Source organism: Camellia sinensis, chromosome 1 (assembly GCF_055761805.1).
Source record: "Camellia sinensis isolate YWXY chromosome 1, ASM5576180v1, whole genome shotgun sequence".
Lineage (NCBI taxonomy): Eukaryota > Viridiplantae > Streptophyta > Magnoliopsida > Ericales > Theaceae > Camellia > Camellia sinensis.
The window spans coordinates 91,913,183-91,924,290 of NC_138961.1; the positions used below are offsets into that span (position 1 = coordinate 91,913,183).

Consider the following 11,108-nt stretch of genomic DNA (forward strand, 5'->3'; position numbering starts at 1 on the left):
ATTTCCGTTGTCGTCAAATTCCATTCATGTGGGGGATTGTAAGAAATGGTTTGAGAAAATGGTTTAGCAAAGACAGACACTACAACAAAAATCATCTTTGGTGATGTTTTTTGGCAACTAAATAGAAATTAGTCGCCAATGTTACATATTTGGCAACTAATATACTTGTTGGTCGCCAAAAACTGAATTATTGGCGACGAATTGAGATTTTGGTCGCTATTGAATTTGGCGCCATCCTAAATTTTTGCGCGGGAGCGCTAAAAAAGTTTTCATGACCAAAATAATATACGGTAACGAAAATTTTAGTCGTCAATTGTATATTTTTGGCAACACAAATAAAATAGTCACGAAAATTTGAACCGTATTTATGACGACCAAATTATTTTAGTAGCCAATAAATTGCCTTTCAAAACTACATCTTTTTTATTTTTTTATTTTTTTAATTAGTCGACCTAACCTTCGAATAAAGTATTTGTGGGTGAATAAACAAACCATTGACCCAAAAGTTCATCTCATTCTCCCACGAGCTTAAACGACATAGCACTGAGGTATTCTTTTCTTCTTCTCCTTATTCTTCTTCTTCTTCTTCTTCTTCTTCTTCTTCTCTCTCTCTCTCTCTCACACTGCCGACTGAGCATCGCCTCCTCATATTCTTCTTCTTTGTCTTTAGTTTCGTTTTTTTCAATTCTGAATCTTCATTCTCTGGTTCTCCATTTTTGGAACGAAAGTGTGTTTTGAAAACTGATAATCAAGTTGTAATTTCATCTTTATTTGTGATAATTTCAAAAAGTAGACCCATGTAATGAATCCAGATAAAATTATGCTTTGATTTTTAATTCTATTAACTGAAAAACATTATAGATACTACAACATTAATGAATCCAAGTTTTCTGTAATTTTATTGAGCACTACACCCAAATAATTGATTTGGGGTACTCTTCATCCCTACATAGACATCTCTGAATTTTTTTCTTCCTTTTTTTTTTCCAAATGTCATCCATAACTGTTAAAGTTCTAATTTTATTCTCAAATATTTTCCAGAAACAAATCCCAAGTAATCTACATCACAAACTAAATACAGCACTAAAAACTAATAATCAGTCTAAGAAATTTAATTTAATTTCTTTTCCCTTTTTTTTTAACTTATCAATTAATCGCCAGAAATTTTGGACCTAATTTAATGTCATTCATCCACTTTTGAATTTTTTGTCAGATTGCTCAACCTATATCTCATTGTAGCATGCTCTGTTTTTTTGTAAACAGAAAATAGGATAACATTGACAAATGACTTAGCTTGTAGAAAACATCCAATGACATTATTTTTTTGGTTGGATTAATGAGTTTTCTTTACTCTTCAATTCAACTTGAGTTGATTCTTATGAAGGTTTCTTTATTTTTATTGGATTAGATAATGAAATGTTATCAATTTAAATGGAACATTTAAATTAGGTCCAAAATTTTCATTTAAACAGAGATGTTTTTAATTCCTAGTGTGTGATCTTTAAGCATTATTGTATTAGTGCATTTTTATTCCTCCAATTAGCAATTCCATGAGCATTTTTGGAAATTGAAATTATGTGACAAAGCTTGAAAAATTGAGTAGTGGGCATTATATAATATAATGGATAGAACATATGTAAATATAGATAGCTTCCAAGTTCAAATATAATTACTCTTTTGGTGTGAAGTTTTTGAGTCCATTAAGTTGAACATTGCTATTTTGGTGAAGTACCATATTAAGGGGGTGGATTTTTCAGTCAATGATTTGATTTATAATTGAGTGTATGGACACCATTGAGTGTTATTCCCTGCTTCTTTTCTTTTTGTTGTCAAATTAGAGTTAGTTTTTTGATTTATCTAATGCCAGATAGGCTTATGGTTAACTTGATTAATGAAGTTACATTATAATATGTACTTCACACAGCTGAAATTTCCTTTGAATTTAGGTTTAGAGGTAAAAGGATTTTACCACATTAGATTAAATAACAGAACAAAATACCAATATAGGCAGCAAACTGTATTTGATTGGCTTTCCAGCATTCTTCCTACATAAAAAATTTGAGTATAATTTTCCTAAGTTCGTACTCGACCTATTGATTAATCAAGCAAGTGTTCTCTGAGTTGTGTTTTGATTTTAGCCCATGAAGATAATTATTTCCCAACTAAAACTCCCCACGGAAAATGAATTAATTGACTTCTTAAAATTGCTAGCACTTTCTCTTCGACCATGGATATAGGAAAAAACATATTTATCCCTTTATTCGCAATTACAGTCATGCTTTATAATTAGAAAAAAGAGTGAAAACAATTGTCGTATTGTTTTGAGGAGTGAAATACTCTGGTCTTCTTCAATACTCTGCAACTGTTTGTAGTTGTGATAGCTTTATGAAGGTTAAGAATGGCTCCATTTGGTATATAAAATGCAACATCATGTGGAGTATATTTTGTGTTTGGAAGTGACTGTGAATGTGATGTAGAATAAAAAATTCAAGTAGTCTTAATAGTTTGTGCTGCCTCTCATGTTTGATTCATATATATAATATGCGTGGGTCGTAATTGTAGTATCCTTTGCATAAAAAAGAAAATACATGTCTTAATTGCAAGAGAGAAATCTGAATTGCTTGTAATTAGATGCTGTAAATTTGCATTAGTGGTTGATTAGATATATATATTGCATGAGTGGTTGATATGCATGAAAGTGGTTTTGTTTTTAGTTTGTAATCATGTCAATGATTTGATTTATAATTTGAAGTCTATTAGGGGGCTTTGAGTTGTGGCTGCTGTTGTTTTTTCTTTTCTTTGGGTTGTAGTGTTCCGCTAGTTGGTTGGTTATAGTGTTCTGCTAGCTGGCTTGGAGTTGTGGCTGCTGTTGTTTTTGTTTTGCTGCTGCTGTTTTTGTTTCTTTTAGCACTGCTACTGCTATTCTGCTGCTGCTATTTTTGTTTCTGCTAGATGGTTTTGTTCTACTGGTTTTCTTTTTTGCTGATTGAGTTCTCTTCAGTGCATGAGTGTTCTTGTGCTTGTTGGGTCCTCACCAATTGAGGGTGTTGTTGTAAGGAAAATCAGGAAGTGCTTGGGAGGATCTGTAGTAGATTGTTATGGTTGTGTTTTGCAGCTAGGGATTTGTAGTGTGGATTTGTTATTTGAGATGTGCATAATTTCTCCCATTTGCTTAATTATTTTAAACAAATTATATAAGTAACCAGTACCCAATAATTCAATACCCCAAGTTTTGAAAACGCTGACCTGTGTCCATAAATGTTTTGTAGAGCTCAAATATGACCAAAGCCAACCAATAGGCCACTAACGATGTGCGTGATTTAATAGCCATTACTCATTCGTCCAACATAAGTGTAGCTAGCATATCATTCAGCAAAGTTGATTATCTAAATACCCTCCAATTGTAAATTTAAGAAAACAAACTTAAGAACACGAGGTAGCTAATGCCTAAGGCTGTATTTGAATAGAAAGATTTCAAATTAATGGTTTTTCGCCTTAAATTTGCAAATGCATGGGAAAGTAAGGCGTTGGAATTAGATTTAAGACCAAGAACAAGGATTTAAGTAGAGGTGTTTTATTACGATTCTGGTATAGTGAGAATCCTTCTTGCAATAGATTTGAAATACTCTTTCAATGTTGTCATTTGAAATCCACTCAAGAGTCATATAAATCCTTCCATCTATCTCTTTGACATGACATCTAAATTTAAGTTATCAAACACAATTAGAAGGAACAACCCATACATTATTAATCCATAAATCCAAATGCAAACTTAAAATACCACTTGATGCTACTGTTTTGAAGCATTAGATATACAAATCACAACTAATTAGGTGCAGGCAAATAAAATAATCAGCAAACAAATACTAACAGATTGTTGTTGGCACATTCCAAAATTCCAAAAAAGAAAAAAAAGATAAAGAAAAACTACTAACAACACTCACTTGAGTCTGTTATTTTTGCTTGTAGGTTTTGACTTGTATGATGCCATGCCATTCCATTTCTCAATTGATATTTATTTTTGTTTCAATCCAAGCTTCCATCCTATGCTGTGTATTTGTCTTTTCCGGTAGTGAATTGTACATTTTTCAAAGCTATGATTTATTCTTTTTTGGCAAGAATACAATTGTTGTCTAGATGATAAGTACAAGCATTTATTTAGATGTGTACATCACATTTTGGTTCGATGTATAGTGCAGTTTTAATTGAAACTTTGATTTATAATTGCAAATGTCATAGGTAATTGGCTAATGCAAAGAGATTAAAAAAAAAAAAAAAAAAAAACAGGCTGCACTCATTCGTTGGGGGCAATTACTACATCAAGTAAGCTTTGACTATTTGTTAGGGCATTTTTATTTCAATACCATAATTTATATAGCAATTCTAATTTATTTAAGCACTTCATCACTTATTATATGATTCTTTTTCACCCTTTACTGTAGATTGCATATTCTACTTGAATATTAATTCTTGGTTATCACTTACTATTGTTAATACAACTTTGTTAATAATGAAAATTATTTTATGGTGTATTGCATATAACAACTTTTATAATCCAAGATTTAGAACTATCAAAGTAGGATACTCAGAAATCACTATTAGTTAACACGTTGGAGCAAAAGATATGGAATCATAATCCTGTAAAATCTCTAATTAATATTGTCATATAACGTGGGTTATAGTAACAACTAAATAATTAATTTAGTCTTACAAATACTACATATGCTTAATTAAGTTAAAGGTATATTATAGTATATTTTTCATCGTGCATTCATAAATGGGATAGGACTACTTACCTATTGGATATTAATGTATATAATAACAAAAGAATTTCATGTAACCTTGGCTTTGTAAATGACCAAATATCAACAAGAGTTGGATGTTACTTAAGAATAGGATGAGTTCCCAATACCGAGATGGGGTGAAGGCTTTTGTTCAATTTGCAATGGCAAATGTAGGGCGAAATGATAAGATTCGTTGCCCTTGTATGGTCTGTTTAAATTGTGAATGGCACACTAGTAAAATTGTGGAGTATCATTTGGTCGTGAAAGGGATGTCCTCGTCTTATAAGACTTGGATGCATCATGGGGAATCTGTTCCCATGAATCAATCTCATGCATTCAATGATGACGACCACAATGACTTTGGAAGTGTTGGAGATAGAATGGAAGAAGAGACAGACGAAGATCACGATGAAATCCTAAATTTGTTAGAAGATGTTTACATGGGGACTATCATGAATGATGATGAAAACGAGGGGGATGAAGAGGACGATGACGATGGTGATGACGTGGCTAATAATGTTGGAAATGAGGACATGCCCAACTTTAACAAATTGTTGAATGATGCTCAAAGAGAGTTGTACCCTGGGTGTCATAAGTTTTCTCTTTTATGATTTGTTGTTAAGATGCTTCATGTAAAGGTTTTAAACAAGTGGAGCAATAAGTCATTCAACATGATGTTGGGGATATTAAAGGACCTTCTACTAGTAAGTGACTAAGTGATTCCATGGATCCATTATGAAGCCAAAAAATTCTTACGTGACTTAGGCTTAGGATATGTGTCGATTCGTGCATGTAAGTATGATTGTGCACTTTTTTGGAAGGAAAATGCAAATTTAGAGAATTTTCCGATTTGTCAAGAGTCCAGATACAAGTTGAATGATGGAAAAGGTAAGAAAGTTCCTCATAAGATCTGAAGATACTTCCCGTTGACACTGTGGTTGCAGAGATTATATATGTCAAGAAAAACAGCTATAGATATGAGAAACATGAGCAACATCCTTTGTTTTCCCAAGAGACTCAAAATGTGAAGTTAGGGTTTATATGCCTTACAACTTGCCTCCTTGGAAATGTATGAAACAATCATTTACTATGTTGTCATTACTTATCCTTGGACCACAAGATGAGTTGAAGGAGTTGTAGGAAGATGGTGTGCTTGCTTATGATGCCTCAACTGAATTAACTTTTCAAATGCATGCGGCTGCTATATAGACGATTAATGACTTTTCTGCAATTGGCAACTTGTCAGGATGAAGTACGAAAGGTTATTTGGCTTGTCCTACATGTAACAAGAATGTATCCTCACAACAATTGAGAGGTAAAATAGGGAACACAGGCACTCGTCGTTACCTGCCTGATGACCACCCTTGGCGGAGGAGTCGACTTTATAATGGTAAGACTGAGTTCGTGTCAAGACCTTTGGAGTTATCAGGATAACAAATCTTAGAACAATTGGACTCAGAGACATTCAGACCATTTGCAAAGCATCCAACTAATAAGAAAAGAAAAAGGAAAATTCCAGTATTAAATTGGACCAAAAAAAAAAGCATATTTTTTGTGTTGCCATATTGGAAAACACTTAAACTTCGACATAACCTCGATGCTATGAACATAGAGAAGAATATATGTGATACTTTGCTTGGAACATTACTGAGTATAGATGGAAAAAAAAAAAAAGACACAGAAAAAGCACGCCTAGATTTGGAAGATATGAAAATAAGGAAGGAGTTGCACCTAAAAAGGCATGCCGATGGGTCTTTTGAAAAGCCTCCAGCATTGTACACTTTGTCCTTAGATGAAAGGCATGGTTTCTGTGAGTTTTTGAAGTCTATTAAGTATCCTGATGGTTATGCAGCAAGCATCTCAAGGTGTGTGAGCACAAAAGGTGATAAGTTAACAAGAGTAAAATGTCATGATTGTCATGTCCTTCTACAGTGACTTCTTTCCATTAGAATGCATGGATATCTTCATAATGATATTTGTGTCGCATTATTTGAGTTTGGAAATTTCTTCCAAGAGCTTTGCTCGAAGACATTGAAGGTGAAGGATTTGGAAAAAATAGAAGATCGCATAGTACTCATACTATGCAAGCTGGAGAAAATTTTTCCACCAGCATTTTTTGATGTGATGGTCCATTTGGCCATTCATTTGCCGCGCGAAGCCATTCTTGGTGGGCCTGGGCAATATCAGTGGATGTACCCCATTGAAAGGTACTTACTAATTTCTTAATTTACTAGAATACTTAAATTTTAGCAAAACATGTATATATTTATAAAAATGTGAGTGTGCGTGTAATAAGATTATTCTATTGCTTGTTTCATAGGCTACTTGGAACTTTAAAAGGATATGTCACAAATTGAGCTCGTCCAGAAGGTTCGATCATAGAAGCTTATGTTGTCAAGGAGTGTCTCACATTTTGCTCAATGTATCTGGGTGGCATTGAAATTGTATTTAATCAAGATGAATGAAATGTCGATGTTGGTGTGCATGAGTTGGGGTTAGAGGTCTTCACACAAAATGTTTGTCCTCTTGGGCTAATTACAAGGGCTTCTGACGTGTCTTAGAAAGAATGTGAAATGGCTCATTGGTTCATCTTGAATAATAGCCTCAAGTTGGACCATTATCTAGAGTACATTCTTATTATTGGTTTGTGGTAGAATTATGTTTTCAATATAATATGTTACTTATCAATCATATATTTGTAAGTAGGCAACACAAAAATCTTTTAGAAAATCAAGGTACACGTGACATCACAAAGAGACAGAAAAAAGAATTCCCCAAGTCGTTCAAAGAACATGTAAGATATAATCCTAGACTTTATTCAGCTATACTTATATGAAGACTAACATAATGATTGAAATTAATGTCATTATGTAGATGAACCAATTACGAGCTCAAGGATTACCAGAAGCAACTGATGATTTATGGTCATTAGCAAATGGTCCTAATGTGAATGTTAATTTGTATTAAGCTTGCATTTCGAATGGTGTTCGATTTCATAGTAAGGATCATGATAGTAGTCATAAATGCCAAAACATTGGGTTAGTTGTGGAAGGGAAGCATGAGGGACAAACAATTGAATTTTATGGGTACTTGAATAGAGTGTGGGAAATGCATTACATACTTGGATATCGAGTTGTTTTATTCCAATGCGAATGGTTCAACACTGGTAGCAGTAGAACATTACATACCGATACACATTGCACAAGTATTGATGTTAGAAGTCGATGGTATAAAGTTGATCCATTTGTCTTACCAAGTCATGTGAAACAAGTTTTTTATGTTGATGACAAAGTTAGGTGGACATTGGAAAGTCGTAGAAAGACTACAACATTGAGGAATATGGGATGTACCAAAACAAGATGGCATTGAACCTGATGATGTATTCCAACAGAATGAAACAACTGATGTTGTCCCAGTCAGCGTTGAAGACCCCGTCACAATCTAACTTCATAGGAATGACATTGATCCTCAAATTATCCCAATTAAGGTGGTCTTACAATCAGTTAGTTAAGCACACAGCGATGGTGTTGATGATGAAGAGGGGCACGATAATGAAGATGATTACTACAAGCATTGACTATCCGAGAAGGTGAGCTATATAATCATTTTGATTCTAATATAGATTTTGATATAGAACTTTAATTGTTGTGTCATTTTATGTTTTTATGACACTGTTGTTTAAGTGCCTTCGAGTTTGAGTACAATGACTACTTAAAAAGATTTTTTTTTTTTTTTTTGTATGTGTGTTTGTGTGTCCCTCTCTCTCTCTCTCTCTCTCTCTCTCTCCATTTTTGTTTTTTGTTTTTTATGTCATGTTATTTTTTAGTTATCACTTATGTTTTGATATTTATTCTATTATACATCCATTGATATTAATGTAATTGCTTATTTTACTTATGCTTCACACATGTAATTGTTGAATTGTTGTGCTAGATGGTGGGTCCTGGTAAAGTTCGAAGTGCGGCATCATCCAAAGTTCTTCTACCTACCCAGCAAGCTGCAGCTAGAGTTGCTGTCCCTACTCAACATGCACCAGCTAATTTAACCCCATCTCCTCAGAGTGTACCATCTACAAATGCTCTAAGTATCCAGCTTGCACCATCTACAAATGCAACTACTACCCAGGCTGCACCATCTACAAATGCAACTACTACCTAGGATGCACCATTTAAAACTAGTTTGCATACTCGTCCTAGACAAGTAAGGGTTCAGACTCGAGGGAAGAGCATAGCATGTTTCATAGTTAATAATGGTGGTGAAAAACTTCATGTTTGGATCCTTGCAGATGCAAAGGTGCTAGTAGGGTCTTATGCCACTCCATTTGCAAATGAACTTGACTTACAGATAAGGATGGCTGCACCAATCATTGGTATAAAAAAGTGGGATAAGATTGATAAGGTTCATAAAGCCCCAATCATTCGAGCAGTTTGGGTACATGTATTTGCTATTTTTAAAATAATTAGATTCTCACAATTACTTGCATTTTGATATTAATAAAAGTATTCATTATATTTGCAAGATAAATTTGAGATTGTTGATTAAGATAAGGATGAAGAGGTTCGAAAAGGAATCAATAAAAAGTGTAAAACTCTTTACAAAAGTTGGCGTAACAAGATGAAGTCTCATTACTCGAAGTTGGTAGACGCTGGTGTTGACCCTTATAGTAAACCATACAAAGGGGTCGATTATGAGGCTTGGGTATACATGATCAATCATGTATGGCTTGATGGCAATCATCAGGTAAAATTTGCTAATTTAAAGAATCATGTTGTAATTTCAATTTAATTTTACTAATCAATTAATTTTGCAGAACTTGGCTGAAAAACCAAGGGATAGTCAATCGAGGTTACCATATAATCATACAATGGGCTTCAAGTCATTTCAAGTTGCAATGTATAAACAGATGATGCATTTATTATATTTAAAAGTTTGATTAAGTAAAAATTAATTATGTATGCCTACTTTTAAATGGAATCAGGGTACTGTAGACACTCCATTTTTGACGGCCCTTACGACTTGGACGTCCTCGCATGCGCACCCGATGATGAGTTTATTTGCTCGCTAAGTGCTCGAAGTCCTCAGCGGAATGCCACAACTTTAAGCCTTTTAAACCCTATACCTTTGTTGTCTCAGTTTTGGACCAAGCCTAGCCTTTTCAGCCTGCGACAGACCACCACTTTTGGGCTGCCAGCCACTGATGTGGCTTGCCGGCCATTAGTGTATTTTACAGATATTTTACGCCAGCTATGCCAACTGTTTGTACAGATGCATGCATCTATCCCAACGTGTAGGGCTGGATCTCGTTGAGGGAATTTCATGTTTTCTATATATAGGATCCCTCTCTCTCTCTTGTTTTAGGGTTAGAAAATTTTGAGCTCAAAAATTTTCCTCTCTCTACCAAATCTCTACACTTTTGCCTATAATTCTTCAACTTTTGCCTATACACTCTTAACCAAATCTCTCTATCTTTGAGTTGAGGTATTCTTGAGCTTGGTTTGAGCTCTAGAGGGCGTATTTACTTGGTTTTGTTGCTTGGAATAGCCTTTTCTCTTCAAGAGGTATAAGACTTTGCTTGTAGCTTTGTTTTTTTTTGGTTATTATTCCTACTATTTTTCCATTGTTTTAGGCTGTCAAAACTCTTTGTTTTTTTTTTTTTTTTTTTTTTTTTTTTTTTTTTTTTTTTTTTTTTTTGGGCTGAAGCTTGGGTTTAAGGCCATTAAAGGTTAAGGAGTTGATAACCCTTCTTTATACCCTATTTTGGAGACCTTTACCCTTGTGTTTCCCACCCTTTTACTATATTTTTCCAAGCTTTTAAACACTAATTTAGTGCTTTTTCAGTGGCCAAAATCATATTTTGAAGTCCAAATTTAGAGGGATTAGCCTCCCCTCCTTGTGCCTTGCTTACTAGCCTAGTTGGTGCCATGTTTTAGCATATTCCTCTAGCAATTTTTAGCTTCATTCCAGCAGGTTTTAGGACATATTTTAGACTATTTTAGCACTGTTTTGGGCTATTGTTTACATTTGAGCTTTGTTTTGCATGCTTCTAGTGTAATAGTCCTCATAAGCTTGATGTTTTAGGTCTTAGACATCACTTATTTGAGTTGATATCACTTATTTTGGGCTTTTCATACTTCATTTCAGCACTAATAATCTCTGCAATCTCCCTCCATTCTTGACTTTTTATTTTGCTTTGAAAGTGGTTTCAAGTTACTTGCTTGCCCAAATATGAAATTAAGGTTTCATACTTAATGGTTTAATCCCTTATGGGGTTCATTACCAACAGTATGATGCTTCTTTCATACCCAAAGCAACTTGTGTTTTGAG

At 34.0% G+C, this 11,108-nt stretch overlaps 1 long non-coding RNA gene across 1 annotated transcript; it reads left to right on the forward strand.

Annotated features, from left to right (window-relative positions):
* The first annotated feature begins 468 nt into the window (after positions 1–468).
* Positions 469–9,308, forward strand: LOC114264999 (uncharacterized). The gene is made up of 5 exons (XR_014336750.1): positions 469–548; positions 4,240–4,323; positions 8,077–8,373; positions 8,718–8,984; positions 9,070–9,308. It is a non-coding gene; the product is annotated as an uncharacterized LOC114264999 (long non-coding RNA).
* Positions 9,309–11,108: the final 1,800 nt, after the last annotated feature.